At 41.3% G+C, this 20,700-nt stretch overlaps 1 non-coding gene across 1 annotated transcript in view; it reads left to right on the top strand.

Moving 5' to 3' along the window:
- The window catches only part of LOC136866978 (uncharacterized), a 60,525-nt gene that overhangs the window by 33,444 nt on the left and 6,381 nt on the right, over positions 1-20,700 (top strand). The window lies entirely within an intron of this gene.

Here is a 20,700-nt window from a genome sequence, read left to right as displayed (position 1 = left end):
CTTTAGAAACGGCCATAAAACTCTTTCATCTAAAAATCAGCCCTATAGCAACATATGGCTTGGAAAACATTTGGGAACATTTGAGTATGAAACAGTTAGATAAAATCGAGAAGTTGAAGGCAATCTACTTGAAACGGGCTCTGTGCCTCTCCAAATATTCTCCTTCCCGGCTCCTGTATGAGCTATCCAGAGAGGGATTTTATGTGGAAGAGCTAAGGTTACAGTTGTTACTTCCAGCAACAACACCCTATATACATCTGCTTCGAGACCTACGATCGAAGAAGGCTGACATCTGGGAAGATTTCTACTCTACCGATGCCATGCTAAATTGCGAGTGGGTTCAAGGTGGATATGAACTGCGACACCTGCTGACAAGGTTCTCCGTTCATGGGTTCCATTATAAACTGTGTAATATAAAGCGTTATCATGAACCAGGTTTGAACTGTGTATGTTTAAGATGTGGTGCACACTGTACTAGGTACCATGTTTTAAATTGTAAACAGCGATCAGAATCACTGGTGAAATTTTGCAACGAAGACTAATGATTTATATAGTAATTCTTTGCACATTGTGCGCGTTAAATAAAATTAATAATAGAAGCTTTTGAAATGTGGTGTTTTAGAAGATTGCTGAAGGTGAGATGGATAGATTGAATCACGAATGAAGAGATACTGAAACTAATTGGTGAGAGGAGTTGATTTTGGCTAAATGTGAAGAGAAGTAGTGATATAATGATATAAACTGAAAGTTTGGAAGCAGAGCACGCAATGCTAGTTGCATGTGTTGGGAGAGAAGGGGAAGGGAAGAGTGTGGGTAAGAGGAAGGAATCAATAGTTGTAGGAAGGGGGGAGGTGTGGTTTAAAGTTGTAATTAAACATTTCTTCTTGCAGAATGTTAATTCTATGGGATATATCATTCAGATTGTAATTGGGGTTGTTTTGTTTGGTCTGTTTCGATAATCCAAAGAAAAGCAGCTTGATTTGTTCTGAGCGATTTCCGACTTGAGTAGCATTACAAAAATGTTTCAAAGTTTGGGCTGGGAAGACTTGGCAGAAAGGGAGACGAGCTGCTTGACTAAGTGGTATGTTCTAAGTTCCCATGGAGGGAATTAGATATTTTTCCACCAATAGAGCATATCAAAAATGATATAAAAATTTAGATGTATGGCTTTTCAGGCATTTGCTCTATTAACCAGCATTTCATCTTAGGTCTGACACTAGACTCTTCAGAGTGGGATGTGTGAGACCCTACCCACTGATGCTGGGGTGTATGCAGGTGGACTTATCAGAAGCCTTTTATGAGGCACACGTCTGTATCTTTCACCAATAAAGCACTGAGAACAGCACTGCCTTAGCCAAGAGGCCAACCCTTCAAATCTCCATTAAATCACACCACCGCCCCCCCCCCCCCCCCATCCAACTCCAAAAATCTCCAACCCCGCCAAATCTCCTGGCCAGAGAGAAGGTGTTACCTTCCCCCTTGGTCCTTGGTCCACCTGCATACACCCCAGCATCAGTGGGTAGGGTCAGACACGTCCCACTCTGAAGAGTCTAGTGTCAGACCTAAGATGAAATGCTGGTTAATAGAGCAAACGCCTGAAAAGCCATACATCTAAATTTTTATATAATTTTTGATATGCTCTATTGGTGGAAAAATATCTAATTCCCACCATGGGAACTTAGAATTTCCATTTGGAATTGCTAGTCATCATCATCATCATCATCATCATCATCATTTCCCTTTATCCAGCTGTAGCCGGGTAGGGGCAAATATGGTTCCTCTCCACTTTCTTCGGTCTTTCCACCACTCCTCCTCCAACACTGTGTCCCAGTCCAGGTTTCTTTGTATAATGCTGCGTTGGATGGTATCCTTCCATCTCAATCGTGGTCGTCCACGGCCTCTCCTTCCTTGGATTTGCGTTTCCATCACCTTTTTTGTCATTCTTTCATCGCTCATTCGCTTTATGTGCCCAAACCATCTTAGTCGGCTCTTCACTATTTTATCATTCATTTTTTCCACTCCAATTTCTTCACGGATTTTCTCATTCCTTATTCTGTCTCGTCTACTCTTCTGTATCATACTCCTCAAGAATTTCATTTCGGCTACCTGTATTCGACTCCCATCCTTCTTTGTCATTGTCCAAGTTTCTGCTCCGTAAGTTGTTATGGGTACGTAATACATTTTGTACATAGTATCCTTTGCTTCCATTGGCACATCTTTGTCCCATAACATATTTCTTACACTATGATAGAAACAACTTCCAGCTTGAATCCTTTTACTAATCTCAGCATCCAGTCGAGCATTCTCCATTAATTCACTCCCCAGGTATTTAAACGTTTCCACTACTTCCAGGGGCTTGTCTGCAAGTCTAATCTGACCTTTCCCTTCTTTCTCCCCCCTAGTCATAACAAGAGTTCTACTCTTTTCTACACTTATTTTCAATCCACATTCTTCAATCTTCCCATTCACCACATTCAACTGTTCTTGAACCTTCCTGTCGTCTTCTCCCCAAATCACAATATCATCTGCAAATAACATCATGTTCATTTCTCTTCCTCCATATGCTGCTTTTGCTGTTCTCATGATGACATCCATTACTATTGTAAACAGGATTGGTGATACAACACTTCCCTGTCTCAGCCCACTAGTTATTTTGAACCAACTTGTCCTGCCAACTTGTGTTTGCACGCAACTACAACATTCCTTATACAATGCCATGATCATTTTTATTAATGCGTGTCCAATTCCTTTTTGCACCAGACTGTCCCAAACTTTCGTCCTAGGGACACTGTCATATGCCTTTTCAATATCAATGAATGTCATCACCATATCATTCGCGTACTCCCAATGCTTTTCCATTAGTTGTCTCATAATGAAAATGGGCTCTATTGTTGATCTTCCACTTCTGAAACCAAACTGATTTTCCTGTATCTGCTTCTCAACCCTCAACCTTATTCTACTTTCCAGTATCCTTTCCATTATCTTAGAAACATGGGATATTAGAGTAATTCCCCTGTAGTTCTTCAAAACTTTCTTATCACCTTTCTTGAAAATTGGGATGATTATTCCTTTTTGCCAATCCTCAGGGACCTCCTTATTCTCCCAGACATTCCTGAGAACCTGATATATCCACTGCAGGCCTACAGCTCCAGCTGCCTTTATCATCTCCACTGAAATTTCATCTATTCCAGCAGTTTTTCCATTCTTCATCTTTCTTACTGCCATTTCAATTTCATTCATTGTAATTTCTTTATCCATTTCTTCGTCAACTAAGTTAATTGCCTTTCCTGGTCGTCCCTTGAATGACTGTCATCCGTTCTTATGTTCAGCAGCTTCTGAAAATACTCTCTCCATCTTTTTCTTATTTCTTCTGGCTTTGTTAAAATTATGCCACCTTCATCCTTCACAAATCTGGTGTTTACTTGATCTCTCTTTTTGTTTCTTAAGATACCATACAGTAATTTCTTGCTGCCCTGCATATCATCTCTCAATTTCTGTGTGAATAAGGCCCAGCTTTTCCTCTTTTCTTCCTCCACCACTTTCTTGGCCAAATTCTTTGCCTCCACATATTTTCTTCTACTTTCTTCAGTCTTAGATGTTTTCCATGCTTTCCATGCCATTTTCTTTTCCTTCACTTTAATCTTCACTTTAATTGCTAGGCGGGCATTAATTCCATTGTGGAGTTTTATCTCCCGTATGCAGTTATCAGACTGTGCCTCATAAAAGGCTTCTGATAAGTCCACCTGCATGATCGCTCTTCCACACTCGGAATACGATCTATGCCACTTTTTACTACGGCTAGGGAGCACTCCAGTCTCCATTTCGTACCCTAGCCGTGACAACAAAGCATAATCAGGCCAAGACACCAAACTGGAAGTCGGCCTCCCACCACCATGCCCAACTGCATCCTACCTGGCATAGATCTTGCCTACACAGACGAAGTTCTGTTCCGATACCTGAAGAATGAAGGCATCCCGATTATAAACCTCCGGAGAATACATCAGAACTATGTACCCACTGACCGGGTACTCATCCAACTCTCATCGGAACGAGCTGTCCAAACAGCAGTAAGATATGGAATTTTCATCAACGCCAAGCCGCACTACGCCGAGCCCTGCCCACCCCACTTGGAAAATGACTTCGGACTGGACCCGGGAACCAAGCCACCTTGCCAGCCACCACCAATAAGGACACCGCCATATATCCCACCACCCCAGCCATCAACCCATCCGCTCACTACCCTAGTCACTACCATTACTACCACCATGGCTACTACTCCCGCCCGCAGCTCTCCCTATACCCCTATGACCACTACCACCATGACCCACTCCTCCCCTATTATGATGTCCCCCACCACCCTCCCCAATCCAACCCGGCCAACGATTGACGAAGCAGCCCACAACGCCACCATGGACACAGAGAGAACAGCATCACCGCCGCCAGCTCCCGAGTCCGAGCCCAATAGAACAACCCCGCCTCCACCAGCATCAGAACCTCACACCAGCTGCGTCATTTGAGGAATAAATCCAGCCATCCCGACAGAACTAATAACCCAGGAACTTCAACGAACAGGACTCCAGCCGAAGAAAGTAAGCAGAATCCATAACGCAACAGGACCAACCTATATGGTACGACTCCAACCCCAGCTCCCCGAAGAAACCCACTGCCTGATTGAAAACGGAATCAAACTCTTCGGGAAGTACCGCCGGGTGGAATCATCACGCTCCCCTCCGCAAAAACCGACCCACCCCATACGCACCCCTTCACAGAACCATACCCGTCTCACTCCCCCTCCCAACTCATATAACAACTCCCAGCTCCTTCTACTACTTCTTACCTCCCTAGCCAATATCACCTCCTTCTACCAACAAATCATCCCTCTATTCCTTCCAAATAACCGCACCCCCATTAGAATATAAGTCAATGTATGTAATCCAGCCAGTGTATGTAAACCTTGTAAAACCAATTAATGTATGTAAACCATGATAAGAAAATCAATAAAAAGCAAAAGGACAGACACTACACCTTAGCCAAGAGGCCTATCCCTCACATCACCAAACCATAAACTCCTTCCCGGGAAGGGGAATGAAAACATCCCCCTTGGTCCTTGGTCCACCTGCACCAGAAGACACATCTCCAAACTCTGAAAGTGGACTGAATAGCCCTAAAAACACCCCCAAACATTTTTCTTCGGCCGGGTGGCGCCACACCTCTAATTACGTGCCCATGCCCAGCCGACCCAAAAGAGCAAAATTGGCCAGACACCAAGAGGAAGTTGCCCCCCCCCACTATAATGTACTATACTTGCATTGCCCACAATATTGAGCCAGCAATTCCAGCAGATGACATCCTTACGGAACTTCGCCCCACAGGCGTCTACGCCGCCGCTAGACTTTATCAAATCAACACACCCACAAGAGAAGTACTATTATATTATCTAGTGCAAGAGGACATCTACAATGCTCTAGACAATGGGGTCTATATCCAAGGACAACTACATTGAGTACAAGATACCCCAGAGAAATTACTCGACCGGCTAATGAAGGAATACGCCGCCGCCACAACCACCCCCACTACTGGCACACCACACCCATAGCAGCTGCCCTCTCCTTACACCTCCCAGACCACCACCACCACTGTCACCACCATTACTTCCACCTCCTCTCATTTTACCTCCAACACCCCTACCACCACCACAGCTACTACCCACCCCTCTCCCATAATGGCATACCACCCTCCCACGCTCAGGGCCAGCAGGAAGAAGTAACAACGCCGCCAAATGAAGCAATAGCACTTCAAGCAGACAATACACAACCACCAACACCAGATAATGTACGACCGCTAACTTCACCGCCCAGCCAGAACAACCTATACAGCTGTGTTGCCTGTGGCGTGGAACCTAACCTACCACCAATAGCAATCCTCCAAGAACTCCAGAAAGCAGGAATCCCGGTGAAGAAAGCCATTAGGATCCACAACGATGATGGCCCTACATATTTAGTACGCCTGCAACTACCAACGCCCGAAGACGTCCAGCGCCTCATCACCCAAGGGATGTACCTCAACGGCCGACATCTCAGGATAGAACCGTCCCGCTCTCCGCCCCAAACTCCTAACCAACATAAATCACCCCGCCATCGCACACGCCCCCGGCCTGCACCCCCTCAGCAACCTCCCAGTCCATACTTCCGCTTTCCACCATCTTCACCCAGCAACTATCCAACTACCTGCAATCTTCCCACTACACCCTCCTCCATCTAACCTCTTAAGTCTCCTACTCACCTCCCTGGTAAATTTCTCATCCCTGTATCACATCCTAGCACTTCAGATCCTCCCTCCACCTCACGAAACCCGTCACTTCATCACACCACCATACGCAACCTGGTTGTAAACTCGCTCATGTAACTCTCATAAAAATCCATAAAGCTCTGTATATATGTATGTATCTTTGTCAATAAAGTGCTAGAGAACCTACACTTCCTTTATCCCATCTCCTTTACTTATTCAAACCACCTTTTCCCCATCTCCCTCTTTTTTCACTCCTTCTCAACCCCGTCATCTCTCCTGGCCAGAGAGAGGGTGACACCCTCTAGGTGGCCCGCCCCACCCCATCAGGGTGGGGAATGAAAACTTGCAAAGTAAGTCCACTTGCATACACCCCAGCATCAGTGGGTACGGTCTGACACGTCCTACTCTGAAGAGTCTAGTGTCGGACCTGAGACGAAATGCTGGTTAATAGAGCAAACGCCTGAAAAGCCATACATCTATATTTTTATAACATTTTTGATATGCTCTATTGGTGGAAAAATATCTAATTCCCTCCATGGGAACTTAGAATTTCCATTTGGAATTGCTAGGCGGGCATTAATTCCATTGTAGAGTTTTATCTCCCGTATGCAGTTATCAGACTGTGCCTCATAAAAGGCTTCTGATAAGTCCACCTGCATACACCCCAGCATCTGTGGGTAGGGTCTGACATGTCCCAGTCTGAAGAGTAGTGTCAGACCTAAGACGGAATGCTGGTTAATAGAGCAAACGCTTGAAAAGCCATACATTTAAATTTTTATATAAGTGGTATGTTCCAAGCTGTCAATGGAGAAATGGCATGGGAGGACATCAGTAGACAAATAAGTTTGAATGGTGTCTTTAAAAGTAGGAAAGATCACAATATGAAGATAAAGTTGGAATTCAAGAGGACAAATTGGGGCAAATATTTGTTTATAGGAAGCGCAGTTAGGGATTGGAATAACTTACCAAGGGAGATATTCAAGAAATTCTTTGCAATCATTTAAGAAAAGGCTAGGAAAACAACAGATAGGGAATCTGCCACCTGGGCAACTGCCCTAAATGCAGATCAGTAGTGATTGATTGATTGATTGATTGATATGTTTGTGTAGTGGTTTAAGAGTTTATTTTTTTTTGGCCTGTTGAGAGATCTTCATATCTTGTTCTATTGATGATAAAAAAGTATTCATACAATTCTTTCATTCCTAGGCCTGACATTTTTGAAGACTCGGTCGCTGTCTACCTTTAGGGCCCGGTTGTATAAAGACATCTGACCGGAGATCAATTTAGAACCTAGTTCTGAATATTAACTGAGATTATGACTTTGTCGCGTTGTATAAAACTGAACTCGGTTTACACATGTGTAGTTCAAATGTAATCGGAGTTCATAAAAGTGGACATTGCAACATCGCAAAACAAATGAAATACAAACTAGTTTTGCCCGTTTGATAATACTTAAATGATGGGATTGACCTGACCATGACTGTCAACAAATGAAATACGAAATTGCTTTGCTCCTTTGGTTAATACTTACACGATGAATTGAGCTGGCCATGACTGTCGGCAAATGAACATTGTTTGCAGCATGTACTGGAATTTCTCCATATGTTTTTCTTGCAGAGAACACAGGTGAAGGAACAGTGGATCTCCGACTTCGCTTAATCAACCCCCTTTTTTTTTTTTTTTTCCTGAACCTGACGGTATTAGATTTGTGAACCCTAGTGAGTCTTTCATTTTCACAGCCGTTGTGGCCGTTCTCTTTTATTCATTCTTTGAAGAATCGATTAGTGTTAAGAAGGGAAGATTGCCCATTTGCACTAGGCTCTTCAGTCTTGCGTGGTTTAACACTAGAACGGCCAGAGCGGTCATTTTGACCGTTAGCGAATTTCATGGTATTTCCACGCTCGTAATTTTTTATGCACGAGGTTGTTCTTTTGTGACTTTTAATATTTTAGGGTTATGTACATTCACGCCAAAAATTACATCCGTAGATAATAAGGGAACGCCGATATTGTCCCTTATACCTAGGAAGGCCATAAGCGGTCATTTTGACCGCTTCACTTCCTTGATACGGAAAGCTCTATTCTGCTCACTGATTGCTTCCTGTGATATATTTACAAGTGGCGCTATAGGGGCGTATGATGTAACTAAATAGTATGCCTCTAGCAGTGGTTGCGAGTGGACGAGTTAGTGCCTGTCCCTTGTGTCGTATAGTGCGTAATAATGGCTCGGCGGCAAAAACTTACTCCTGTTCAATTATTAGCAGAACTTGAAAAGCTAGGAGAAGACGAATCAGGTGACGAAGATACATTATCAGATATAGACGCAATGAGTGACGATGAGGATTTTATAACTCAACAGTGTGATAATATGTCGGACAGTGATGGTGATTCGTCTGATGAAAATATGCACACAGTGGACTTCGCACCTACGATAGACGCAGTTACTCCTTCAACCAGCCGTGATCAATCTTGCAGCAGAGGACGATCTCTTAGCAGCAGGCAACCTGTTCGAAGAGGAAGGGAACGAGGTGGGAGAGGTCATGAACTGGTAAAGTCTTCTTCGTTTGCACCAGGGGATCAGTTATGTGGTAATGATGGAACAACTATTTGGACTGGAAGGATGGCTGCTCAGAATGTACTGAAAGAGGCAGCAGGGCCTACTTCTCACGCTAAGCGTAACGTAGAGACTAACAGCAAGGTTAGTGCCTGGCGTTTATTCATTGACGCATCCATGTTGAAGCATATAAAGATGTGTACAGAGACCGAAGCTCGTAGACAGACAACGGATAATAATTGGTCTATTTCTTTGGAAGAATTAGATGCTTTTATTGCTTTGTTATACGCCCGTGGAGCTTATAAACTTACTAGTCTAGCTGTAGATCATATGTGGTCTTCTTTATGGGGTCCCCCTGTTTTCACTAACACTATGGCAAGAAACAGGTTCAAAGAAATTCTAAGGTATTTGCGCTTTGATCTCCGTAAAACTAGATCCACTCGTTTGAGACAGATAAATTTGCTTTGGCTTCGGCTATTTGGAATAGATTTATTGAGAATTGTTATGCGTGCTATAAACCAGGAGCGAATGTCACAGCCGATGAACAACTCTTCCCCAGCAAAGCTCGGTGCAGGTTCACGCAGTATATGGCCAACAAGCCAGATAAATTTGGCATAAAATTCTGGCTACTGGTAGACGTTGATTCTAAGTATGTGTGCAATGGGTTTCCTTATCTTGGGAAAGACGAAATGCGACCCGCCAATGAGTCACTGCCTGAAAATATTGTCATGAAACTTATGGACCCATACCTCATGAAAGGACGTAACGTGACCACTGATAACTTCTTTACATCGGTAAAGTTGGCTGAGAGACTGAAAGAGAAGAAAACTAGTATTGTTGGAACAATCAATCGAGTGAGGAAGGAAATCCCGATGTCAATCAAAGCACTACGTATGAATCTGTACGAGACTGTCGTACTTCAGAAGGAAGATCACACCACTCTCACAGTATATCAAGGAAAAGTGAACAAGAATGTGCTTCTGCTAAGCACCCTACATCCAAGTGTTCAAGTCAGTGAAGATAACAAGAAGCTCCCTAGTACTACTGAATTTTATAACGAAACTAAGTATGGTGTGGATGTAGTTGATCAAATGGCGCGTAAATACTCCACTAGAGCTGGATGCCGAAGGTGGCTTGTACATGTATTTTACAACGTACTTGATCTAGCAGCAATAAATTCATGGATAGTCTACAAGGAAGTTACGGGACAGAGAATCTCTCGACATGATTATATTCTTGAAGTAATACAAGAACTAAGATCTGATTTTGTGAAGACAAGATCCCGGTTGATTGAACTCCCTACACTTCAGCCTGAGCCTCAGATTCAGGTTCAATATGCCAGTCGAAAGCGACGACAATGTCAAGTGAACTCCAATTGTAAACAGAACAAAACCTCTGACACATGTTCTTCGTGCAAAAAAGTAGTCTGTGGAAAATGTTCGTGTAAGGTAATAACTTGCATGAATTGCTTGTCAAGTGCCTAAATAGGATTGTAAACAAATAGAGACCGTTATTTTTATCATAATTTTTCACAAAGGCATTCAATAGCAAGTCCGCCGAAATATTTCATTGTTACCTATCAGAAGTGAGATAATATGAACAATTATTAATATTTAACAATGGATTGACCTGTATACAATACATCCTAATGGTTAACTATGTTGTTTTAAAATAAATAATTGAACATTCGCATGTTTCTCAGATCCTGGATCCTAGGTATATGTCAGTAAGCGGCAGCGATCAAAATGACCGCCTGCGGCCTTTATAGGTATGAGGAATGTTCGGCCGTTCTAGTGTTAATATCACGTCAGGATAAAACTGTTGTCACATAGAGCCCGTCGTCTGGCCATTTTTCCTTTGCAGTACCTGTTTACCTACAGCAATATTAATAAAGGTGTTAAATCATACATTTGGTCATAGTGCTTTTATGAGCACAGTAGAGCGAATACATAGCTGTCAGGAAAAGGTGAAGCAACTCTGCATGTCAGTAGCTAGCTCATGTTTCGTACGTAGCGCGAATTGAACAGGGCAGTCTCCAGCTGGCAAATGAAGCACGTTTAACTACATTACATCTCCCCGAGAAGTACTTGGATCGACTTTTGGAATAATCACAGTACTGAACTTGTAATGTTCATAGATTCAAGGCTAGGTGTAGAAAACACTGTCGTTCCATTTTAAAAACAAAGTTAATAACATTATCTCAGAGGTTATTGACACCATGCTATCTTGAACGGTCCATAGAATTTGCTGAATAATCCTCTATATCCCAGTAATAAGAAATCTTAAAACATGAATGAGATAATGTAATATCAGAAACAAGTCTTAGAGGTTATGTTGTAGAATTATGTTTTGCTGCATTATAAGAAGCGTAATGTAGCTTATATACGGACAACAACTATAGCTAATAATGTATTAGGTTAGTCTTTTGTGTATTTTCATAAGATTTATCGTAACAACATAGGTTCACAATCAGCTGTTCTTGTATCTTAAATAGAAAACAACTCCTTGAACTGAGATCAGACAGTTTGATTGGAGAAATTTCTTGAGACAAAGTTAATCCTAGTTCAGTGCGAATTGATCTCAGATTAACGTTTAGGTCTATTCACACATATCCATGACGTGTCAGTTTCATGAAATTGCATCAGATTCATATTGTTCCTTTGAATCTGACTGTTGTGTCCACATTTGTCCAGTGCAGTGCCGTATTGTCTGCGTCAGTATCAGTGCAGTATCCGTTCCATGATATTGAGCATTGTCGCCAACGATATTTTTGCTGTTTCACGGATGTGTTCTGCTGTGAATTTTGTACGTGCTAGTGAATATAAAATGAGCGATGTAAATTCAATGTGTGGTTCAGTAAATATTTGTTTCATTGTATTTGTACTGTATTATTCACTTACCACAGACAAACTGCTAACTGTTCTCTTGGTGTTATCGCCTTTCTCCAGCGGATGTCTTGTCATTTTAAATGAACTTCCAGTTTACTCAGCAATGTGTTAAAACAATTTTCAGACATTTTGAAATATTCAAAATATTTAGTTTGATCATCAATTAGTTCCTTATACAGGGTGGCAATTTCGCCATCATGTTCTCTATTCTGCCATGCTTCATGTACCAGTACCCGCTTCCTTTTTTTTTAAACTGACGCTGTTCCTTTTCACCTAGAATTATAGCAATGGCCGCCAATTCCACATCCGTAAACTTTGACATCTTGGCAATCACTGAAATGAATCTGAAACAATACTGATAGGTGTGGATAGCCACCACTGAGACGTCACGTATATGACGGAACTGATACGTCACGGCACTGACACATCACGGATATGTGTGAATAGACCTTTATACAACAAAACATCTGAGTTTAGCGTGAACTGAGATCAATTTTGTCTGTGATCTAAGATCAAATGGTTTATACAACCGGCCCTAAGAAGATCAGTTACCAGATAATAATTAATCTCACATTTGATAGTAGTAACTAAAGGATATTGTCGAAACAAGAAGATTGTTTCAATTTAGACAAATTTGGGAGTACAATGAACAATATAAGCAGCACCTCTTATTATCATCATATTTTAATTGTATATGTCATCATATTTTTAACAACTGGAATCCTTCAAAAGGGACTTTTGATTTCAACAAGTTGACAATTATTTTATGTTTTAAATATGTACCGATGATAGCTCAATAGATCCGAATCATGTACACAATGTTTCAATCAATCTTTTAGATTGTAATATATAGTATTGAATAAGGTAAGAAAATCTAGGATTATGCACGGCCCATGAAATCTGGGGGCAAGCTTGCCCGCGGGAACAAAGTTTTTGACCATCACCTGGTCACCTACCTTCAAATTGGTGGGTCTCCATCCACGATCATATCTTTCCCTAACCTTTTCATGAGACACTTTAAGATTGGCTTTAGCCTTCTTCCAAAGATCTTTAATATTATCTGGATCTATTGTCTCAGGTAGAATATCACTAAGAGACCAAAGGTTAGAGAGCGGCGTGTTGGGAACAAATTTGAATATCAAAGAAGCTGGAGTAAATTTATGGGATTCATGAACCGCCGAATTCAAAGCAAAAGCTAACCAATGCAAGGACGTGTCCCACCTAGAATGATCGTCGTGATGATAGGCGATAAGGGCCGACCTCAGATTACGATTGACCCGTTCAGCTAGAGATGGTTGAGGATAATAAGCCGAAGTAGTGACATGAGATATGGACAGATCAAAACAGAATTTACGAAAGAGATTGGATGTGAAAGCTTTAGCATTATCAGACACAATATATTGACACGGACCAAAAGAAGCAAAAATGGAATTTAAACAAGTAATGGTGGACTGAGCGGTAGCCAGCTTAGTCGGGAATAACCAAGAAAATCTAGTAAAACCATCTACACATACAAGGATGAACTTGTTAGCGTTCCCCTTTGACTGGGGAAAGGGTCGTACGTAATCGATGTAGAGACGTTCCATGGGGCGCGACGCTTGATGAGAAGACAAAAGCCCTTGCTTAGTTGACATGGTGGTTTTACTAAGCCAGCATGATTTACAAGATTTTACCAATTCACGGATTACTCCGTCCATACCCTTCCAGATGAACATTTCACGAATCTTTTCACGGGTTTTGAAGATGCCTAAATGCCCCCCTAATGGGGTCTCGTGATAGTACTTGAAGATCATTGGTACAAGAACAGCTGGAACTACAACTTTCATTTTTTGATCATCCCTCGACGGGCAACATAAAACACCATTCCTCAAAACATACGGGACGACATGTTCCCCAGAAGAGAGAGTTTCCATGATCGGAGCCAGCGTCGGATCTTCACGTTGATATTTCTCAATATCCCTAAAGAGCATGGGAGCATCTGTTAAGATGGCATTAACCTCAGATAGTATGGAGACGGGAGGTGAAGAACTATCATCCAGATCAGGAGCCTCCACATCATTGGAAAACATACGGCTTAGTCCGTCAGCAACCAAGTTTTCAGTACCTCTGATATGCCTAACATCAAATTGGAAGGCCGAAATTCGGATGGCCCACCGGGCTATACGACCAGTACGACGCGGCCTACCTAAGACCCAACTTAAGGCTTGGTTATCAGTTTCCAAGTTGAACTTGACATGTTCCAGATAGAGACGGAACTTTTCTAAAGCAAATAAGACTGCCAAACCTTCGAGCTCATAGATGGAATATTTGGCTTCTTGAGCTGATAGAGTCCTAGATGCATAGGCGATGGGTCACCTCCTTAGTTTAGTCTCTTGAAGAAGGACTGCAGCTACCGCCGACGACGACGCGTCGGTTTGGACGATGAATTTCTTGGAGAAATCTGGCATGGCCAGAACAGGGGCGTTACACAGAGCTAATTTGAGATCTTCAAAAGCGGCTTGTTGAGAAGGTCCCCACTCGAATTTGACGCCTTTCCTACGAAGTAAGTTTAAGGGCGCTGCTCTATTGGCGAAATTTGGAATAAATTTCCTGAAGAAATTCACCATACCAATGAACCTAGCAATACCTTTGATGTCCTTGGGAGGCTTGAAGTCACGGATGGCCTGTGTTCTAGAGTGATCGACTGCAACACCATCAGGCAACACAATATGCCTTAGGAATGACATGGAGGGCTTAGCGAAGGCAACCTTGGACAACTTCACAGTTAACCCAGCCTTACGGAGGCGACTGAGGACTTCTCGCAGATGATCTAGGTGTTCTTCGAAGGTCTCTGAAAATACGACATCATCAAGATAGTGGTACAAGTACTCAAACTTAATGTCGGAGAAGACCCTATCTAGCAGTCTCGTAAGTACAGCTGCTCCCGTGGGGTGCACGAAAGGTACGCGGTTGTATTCATACAAATTCCAATCCGTGGCAAACGCTGTAAGATGTTTAGATTCTTCAGCCAGAGGAATTTGATTATAGGCCTGATTCAGATCCAATATGGTAAAGAACTTAGCCTTCCGAAACCATGAAAAACAAGAGTGAAGGTCTGGAAGGGGCACAGATTGTAACACCACCTTCCGATTGAGAGCCCTATAATCAATCACAGGCCTGAAGCCACCTTGGGGTTTTGGGACTAGAAAAATAGGCTAAGAATACGCCGACTTAGAGGGCCGAATAATACCGTCCTTCAGCATCTGATCAATGATTTCTTTCAGCGCCTTCATTTTAGGTAGAGATAGCCTATAAGGTGGAAAACGGACAGGAATCGAATCCGTAACCTCAATCTTGTATTCAATAAGGTCAGTAACTCTGTGATAGTACATATATCACACCCCTGAATTATATGTAGAAGTTAGAGATATTATTGTCAGTATTCAATTTATTATTATTATCATTATCATTATTATTATTAGTATTTCATTTATATTGGTAAGCTGGAAGATATCCACATATGTAGGTATGAGTAATTTGTTTTGCACGAGTGGGAAAACATTGCTTTAATAACTCTGGTAATTCGAATGAGTCATATGGCTACCCCAGTGTCTGTTGTGATGTACTTGTGTCGGGAAATTCATGAGTCATGTATATATCCCAGCCTGATGAGATGAGCTTGTTGTTGTACCAGGGAAATTTGGTGATTCATGTAAAACTCCCGAGTGTTTGTTTATCTCTTGGGAGAAAGGTGAAGTTCAGGGCATGTCTTGACAAGAGGTTCACTCATGATTGGCTGGCAAGCACCAATCCAGACGTCTCATCTGAGAGGAGGGGGATGTTGATGTCTATAAAGGTTGATGATACGGCGGCAACCAGCAGATTGAAAGACATTGTGATTAGGACATGATGAGAAACATTGTAAGGGTGATTGTAGAGGTGATTGTAAAGGAACGAGAAGGAAGACAACTACAACTGAGGCACTGTACGGGAAGGAAGTGGTGCTGATACACGGTACTGGAGTGACACGGCTGCAATGGACTGGACTTCAAACGTTCGTGGAGCGTAGTCTTGTTATGTTTGTGGAAAGTGGCTGATTGTGGAGAGTGCTTGCGCATTAAGTATTGTAGCACTTGTGGTGGCCTAGCATTATATGTTGGTGAAAGCTATCTCAGACTTTCCATAAATTTATATGTTGAGGATCGACAGGCGTGTGTATATATCTTTACAACAAGTGTTAAAATATGTGTACACAGTAGTACAAGGTACAGTATCTGTGTGATGTGATAACTGCCGATTATGAGAATCGGTAAGTCGAATTGATATAGAGACAGTGAAGTGTATTTATCTTCATACATGTACATTGTTCATCGGACCATCTACAAATGGTAGCTTAGTTCTCGCTTTCATTTTCCCACGATTTCATTATTGTTGTTGTTGTAAATATGGAGTCTTCCAGCAATATTTTATGTGTGTATTATATGTATAATGTTGTATGTTGATGAGGTGCTCATGCACGGAATTTGTTCAGAATATAGTTAGCTATTTTAGAATCAGTGTTATTGATGAACCTAGGTGCAGTTCCTACCTAATTAGTCGTTTTCAGGAGGTTAGGTACAGCCTGCAGCAGATGTACCAGTACGCAGCATTATGTACACGCCCTGGGTTATACAGTTTATCATGCTCTTATCTAAATTCGAGGGATCCATTCTGGTGAACTCTGGCGCCCATACTACGGACATTTCGGTTAATTATGCTTATTAATTTTATTAAGTTTTTGAGTAATTTTATTTATATATTTTTATTCATGATATTTATGATTTTATTTATTTAGTATTCATCAAAAAAGTTGTTACAACACCAAGAGTATCCGAGAACACCTCTGGAAACGACTGACACAACTTACGAATACTATCAGCCTGCTCCTCAGGTAGATGTCTAAGATCTAACAACATCTCATCCTGGGTAGGCGAAACAGATGAACATGATACAGAATTACATTTCAATAAGGTGATTTTACAATTAGAAGCAAATTTGAATGTGCACGACTTACTTTGAAGATCGAGCATTAGGCCAGTATGGGACATGAAGTCGGCTCCCAATATAATGGGGCAAGATAAGTGCTTTACCACAAACAATTTAACTTCTTGTTACGGAGTTATCCGTGGTAGTTAGAGGTGAAAGAAGGTGCTGGGATGAACAGGTCTCAACTTACGAAATTGAAGTTAATTTAAAATTTAACAAAGGTTATATTTTCTTTTCAAGGTCAAGGAATAACAAGTATAACAGGAACTCATTTGTATATCAACAAGTTAAGAAAGTACAATTACAGTTTATTAATGGATTTTGGGCTTCGAGCCCCAGATTCACAATTCTTGAGCAATTAGCCCAACTTTACTTATACACCAGGTTCAACAAAGGGGCAGAAAACCCCAATCATACCAAGGAGCATTTGCTCCCAATTACCCAGTTAAGCCTGCTTGAGGCACACAGAAAATACCATTTAAGAAAGAGCAACCCGCTCTCAAAGTTCAAGCCAATTCAAAGGCCACTCCAAACTCCACTTTCAAGCTGCCCTACGGGCACACAAGAACAGGGGTAATGATACCCAGCCTACTGAGGCCTATTCCATAAAGAAACAGGACAACTACATGGTCCCAAAGTACCAACTTGAGTGGAGGCGTAACTTGCACACCTAATACACCATTTTAAAAACCTATTTGGCTCTAGGCCGCTTATGCAAGGGCTAATCCCATACTACGGAGGTGACACGATAGGAAAACTTTATTACATTATGAAACGAAGAAAAACGGTTGAGAAAACGTAGTCACCTCAAAAACAATATGAGAGGGTTAGGCACTCTCTATCCCGATTTGTAGTCAAAGAGACAGAATTTTATACCAAGTGTCTTTTACATTTTAAAGGAAAGTTACATGATAAAAGTTTCGAACCTGCCCTGAGGGTTAAACTGCTGCGCTAGCAAGCAAAGAAGTTATTAAAAGGCCATTACCTGATGGATGAACTGCTGCCCGAAGAAAGAGGCGCTTCCCGTCCCCTGCTACATAATCACACTAGGAAAGATGTTACTGAAGTGGCACCGAGACCAGAAAAACAGCAGTTTATATACCCTCGCGGAAAATTCGAGACGTTTCATGAATGAGAACCCACACCCCCCTCAACTTTATTGGCTAGGGTCAACCAACATATCCATATCGGAGAAGACACACATTATTGGTTAAAAATTAATTAAAGAAATTCGGGATTGGCTAAATTCAAAACAAGCGGAAAGAGAAGGGTTATACTGCCAACCCAAAAAATGACTGAAAGAAATTTAACAAAGGACAAACTTATGAACACAAAATTTCTCAAAAAACAGTTCCTTCACTTCGCACCAGGGTGCGCAATTGTAGTTCTTAAGTGGTGCCATCTAGAAGAGAATGTTCACACTTCTCACTACAGAGAAAACAAATATAAATCGAAAAAGACACAGTTCAGAACTCTTCAAAATTTACAGTAGAGACATCTTCTGAGAAACTTTAGAATTAACATGGTTGTTAGAGTTCAGGCTTCCTCCAGTAGAGGAGTTTCAACTGGCGCAATATTTGAATTAGCGGCGCGGAGGTGTACCGCCCAGCACAAGGTGGATAAATTAATACTTTCATATTGTGATTACTACAGTCAATACGGATCTCTAAGATGAATTTTATCCCTTCTAATCACAGAGTACATTAATCTCTCTGGTCTAAGACAGAACCTTGGCATGCAGGAAACACTCGTGATCTCATACTAGCCAATGACGAGAATACTGCTGATTCACCACCACCACCACAACCAATATTTGCGGATGGTGGTCTGTGTCGTTATTGAATGTTTGCAAGAGGGAAGAGTGAATTGGATTGAATATTTATGGCCAGAAATTTTTAAGTAGTGTTGCCAAATGAGTTGAAAATTCCATCAGAAATCAATCAAAAACTGTACTTTTTTTAAACTGCTAGATAAATCTCTTCTTCCTAGCTTTATCTCAGTTAAACAGGGTGAGCTTTCCTTATCATGAAACACCACTGTTTTGCTATAAAAACCTCAAAAAATAAAAAAAAATGCGGTATTATAACTAAAGCTCCATAAACACAAGGAGAGGGAAGAGAGAACTGAACCCAGGAGAAAAGGAACCCAACAGGTTAATGTAAGTAATGGAGAACAAATGACAAAGTCATGTATAGAAAGACCTCATCTGGAACACATCTATATAGACAAAATAAGAGGCTTTGTCTGTATTTTGGAATTTTATTTGTATGTTGTTTATGTCCAGATTAAGAAGGAACTCCAATTTTTAAATTTCCATTACTGGTATATTCATCTGTGTAGGTACATCATGAGAAAGGGGCTGATTAGGCTGATTTTTTTCTCTAGTGTTTAACACCGCACTAACACGTCAAAAGTTTATCCCAGTTAAACGGGGTGAGGTTTCCTTATCATGAGACACCACTGTTTTGCTATAAAAACCTCCAAAAATAAAAAATACGGTATTATATCTAGAGCTGCATAAACACAAGGAGAGGGAAGAGAGAACTGAACCCAGGAGAAAAGGAACCCAACAGGTTAATGTAAGTAATGGAGAACATAAGGATGGAATGGACTAGTCGTGGTCTTAATTAAGGTACAGTCCTAGCATTTGCATTATGTGAAAGTGGGGAACCACGGAAAACCATCTCCAGGGCTGCTGGCGGTGGAATTCGAACCCACTATCTTGCGAATGCAAGCTTACAGAATTTAATGAAAACCGACATTTAAGGTCAGAGGATAAGGTACTACTATCTAAGTTATAAATAATTTCTTTCGCACTGGGTGAAATAGTAATTTTGGTGAAGGTCTAAGAAATTAATTCTCCAGTATCTCTGTTAATACAGGTCCTATTGATAAATCCTACATTCCAAAATTTTTTTAACGATATCATTTCTGATCTACATAGTTTAAACTGATCCTGCGAAGAATGATAGAGGAGAAATAGTACCTATCTTTTTATTTTTACAACTGTTAGGTTCTTCAGTCTGTCAAAACAAATTTATAATTAAATAAAATTTAGGAAATACCTAAAAAAGAAAAATTAATTCATTTTTGGAAACGGAACATTACATGGTTCTGATAGTAATATTATCGTTCTAGCATCATTGGCTCTCAGAATTCACTCTCAGAATGCCTTAATTGGAAACGTTTCCCAAGACATTGACAGTCTGTTGTGGGCTGATGACCTTCGATGTTAGGCCTGTTAAAACAACAAGCATCATCACGTTCTTGAGGAACCTAAACACACCAAAATTGTGCAGTGGTCCTTACTTGAGAAGCAAGGGCATTCAATACACAGGAATATTATTGGGGCCAATATTTAACAGGTACTGGAAGGTATGAAACTGTGTTTATACCATGTATTCCTCTAACCCCTTGCAGTTATCTCTTTCAGTGTAAACAACTTCGGTTCCCCACAACTGTCTGCTTTGCCATGTCCAAAAATAAGTTAAAAGACCAAGCCCTCTCTACTGCTGGGATAGAGTTTGGAAATTCAGAATGTTTTTTTCATGGTCGATTATATGATGTTTGCTCTCGAGTCTGGTTCTCCAATTCTCTTTTCATACACATGCCAGGTGGTGAGATGCAAAAGATTATTTATCAAAGGTTCTCCAATAGAAAGATATCCCTTCCACTAACAGAGTGAATATTTAAAGTTACTCCGTAACACCTTAAGACCTTGTACATTACTCTCACTGTTATGTTAATAGTTTACTTGCTAAGGAGCCTGTCCACAGACATGCCACTATATTCATTCTTGCTTTTCTCCATTTAGCCTGAACTGGCAACGTTGGCTGACCTGTCCAAGACAGGTACGATAGCTAGTAATAGTAATGACAGATCAGTGCCTGTGTTTATGAGGCTTTCTTCCTGTCCTACTCTTTCCACATCAAGATCGAAGATCTACCAAGGTGTCGGCTGCATTACT

This window comes from Anabrus simplex, chromosome 3, assembly GCF_040414725.1.
Source record: "Anabrus simplex isolate iqAnaSimp1 chromosome 3, ASM4041472v1, whole genome shotgun sequence".
NCBI lineage: Eukaryota > Metazoa > Arthropoda > Insecta > Orthoptera > Tettigoniidae > Anabrus > Anabrus simplex.
The sequence above is the reverse complement of the archived record's forward strand: the minus strand, read 5'-3'. Positions and strand labels throughout refer to the sequence as shown.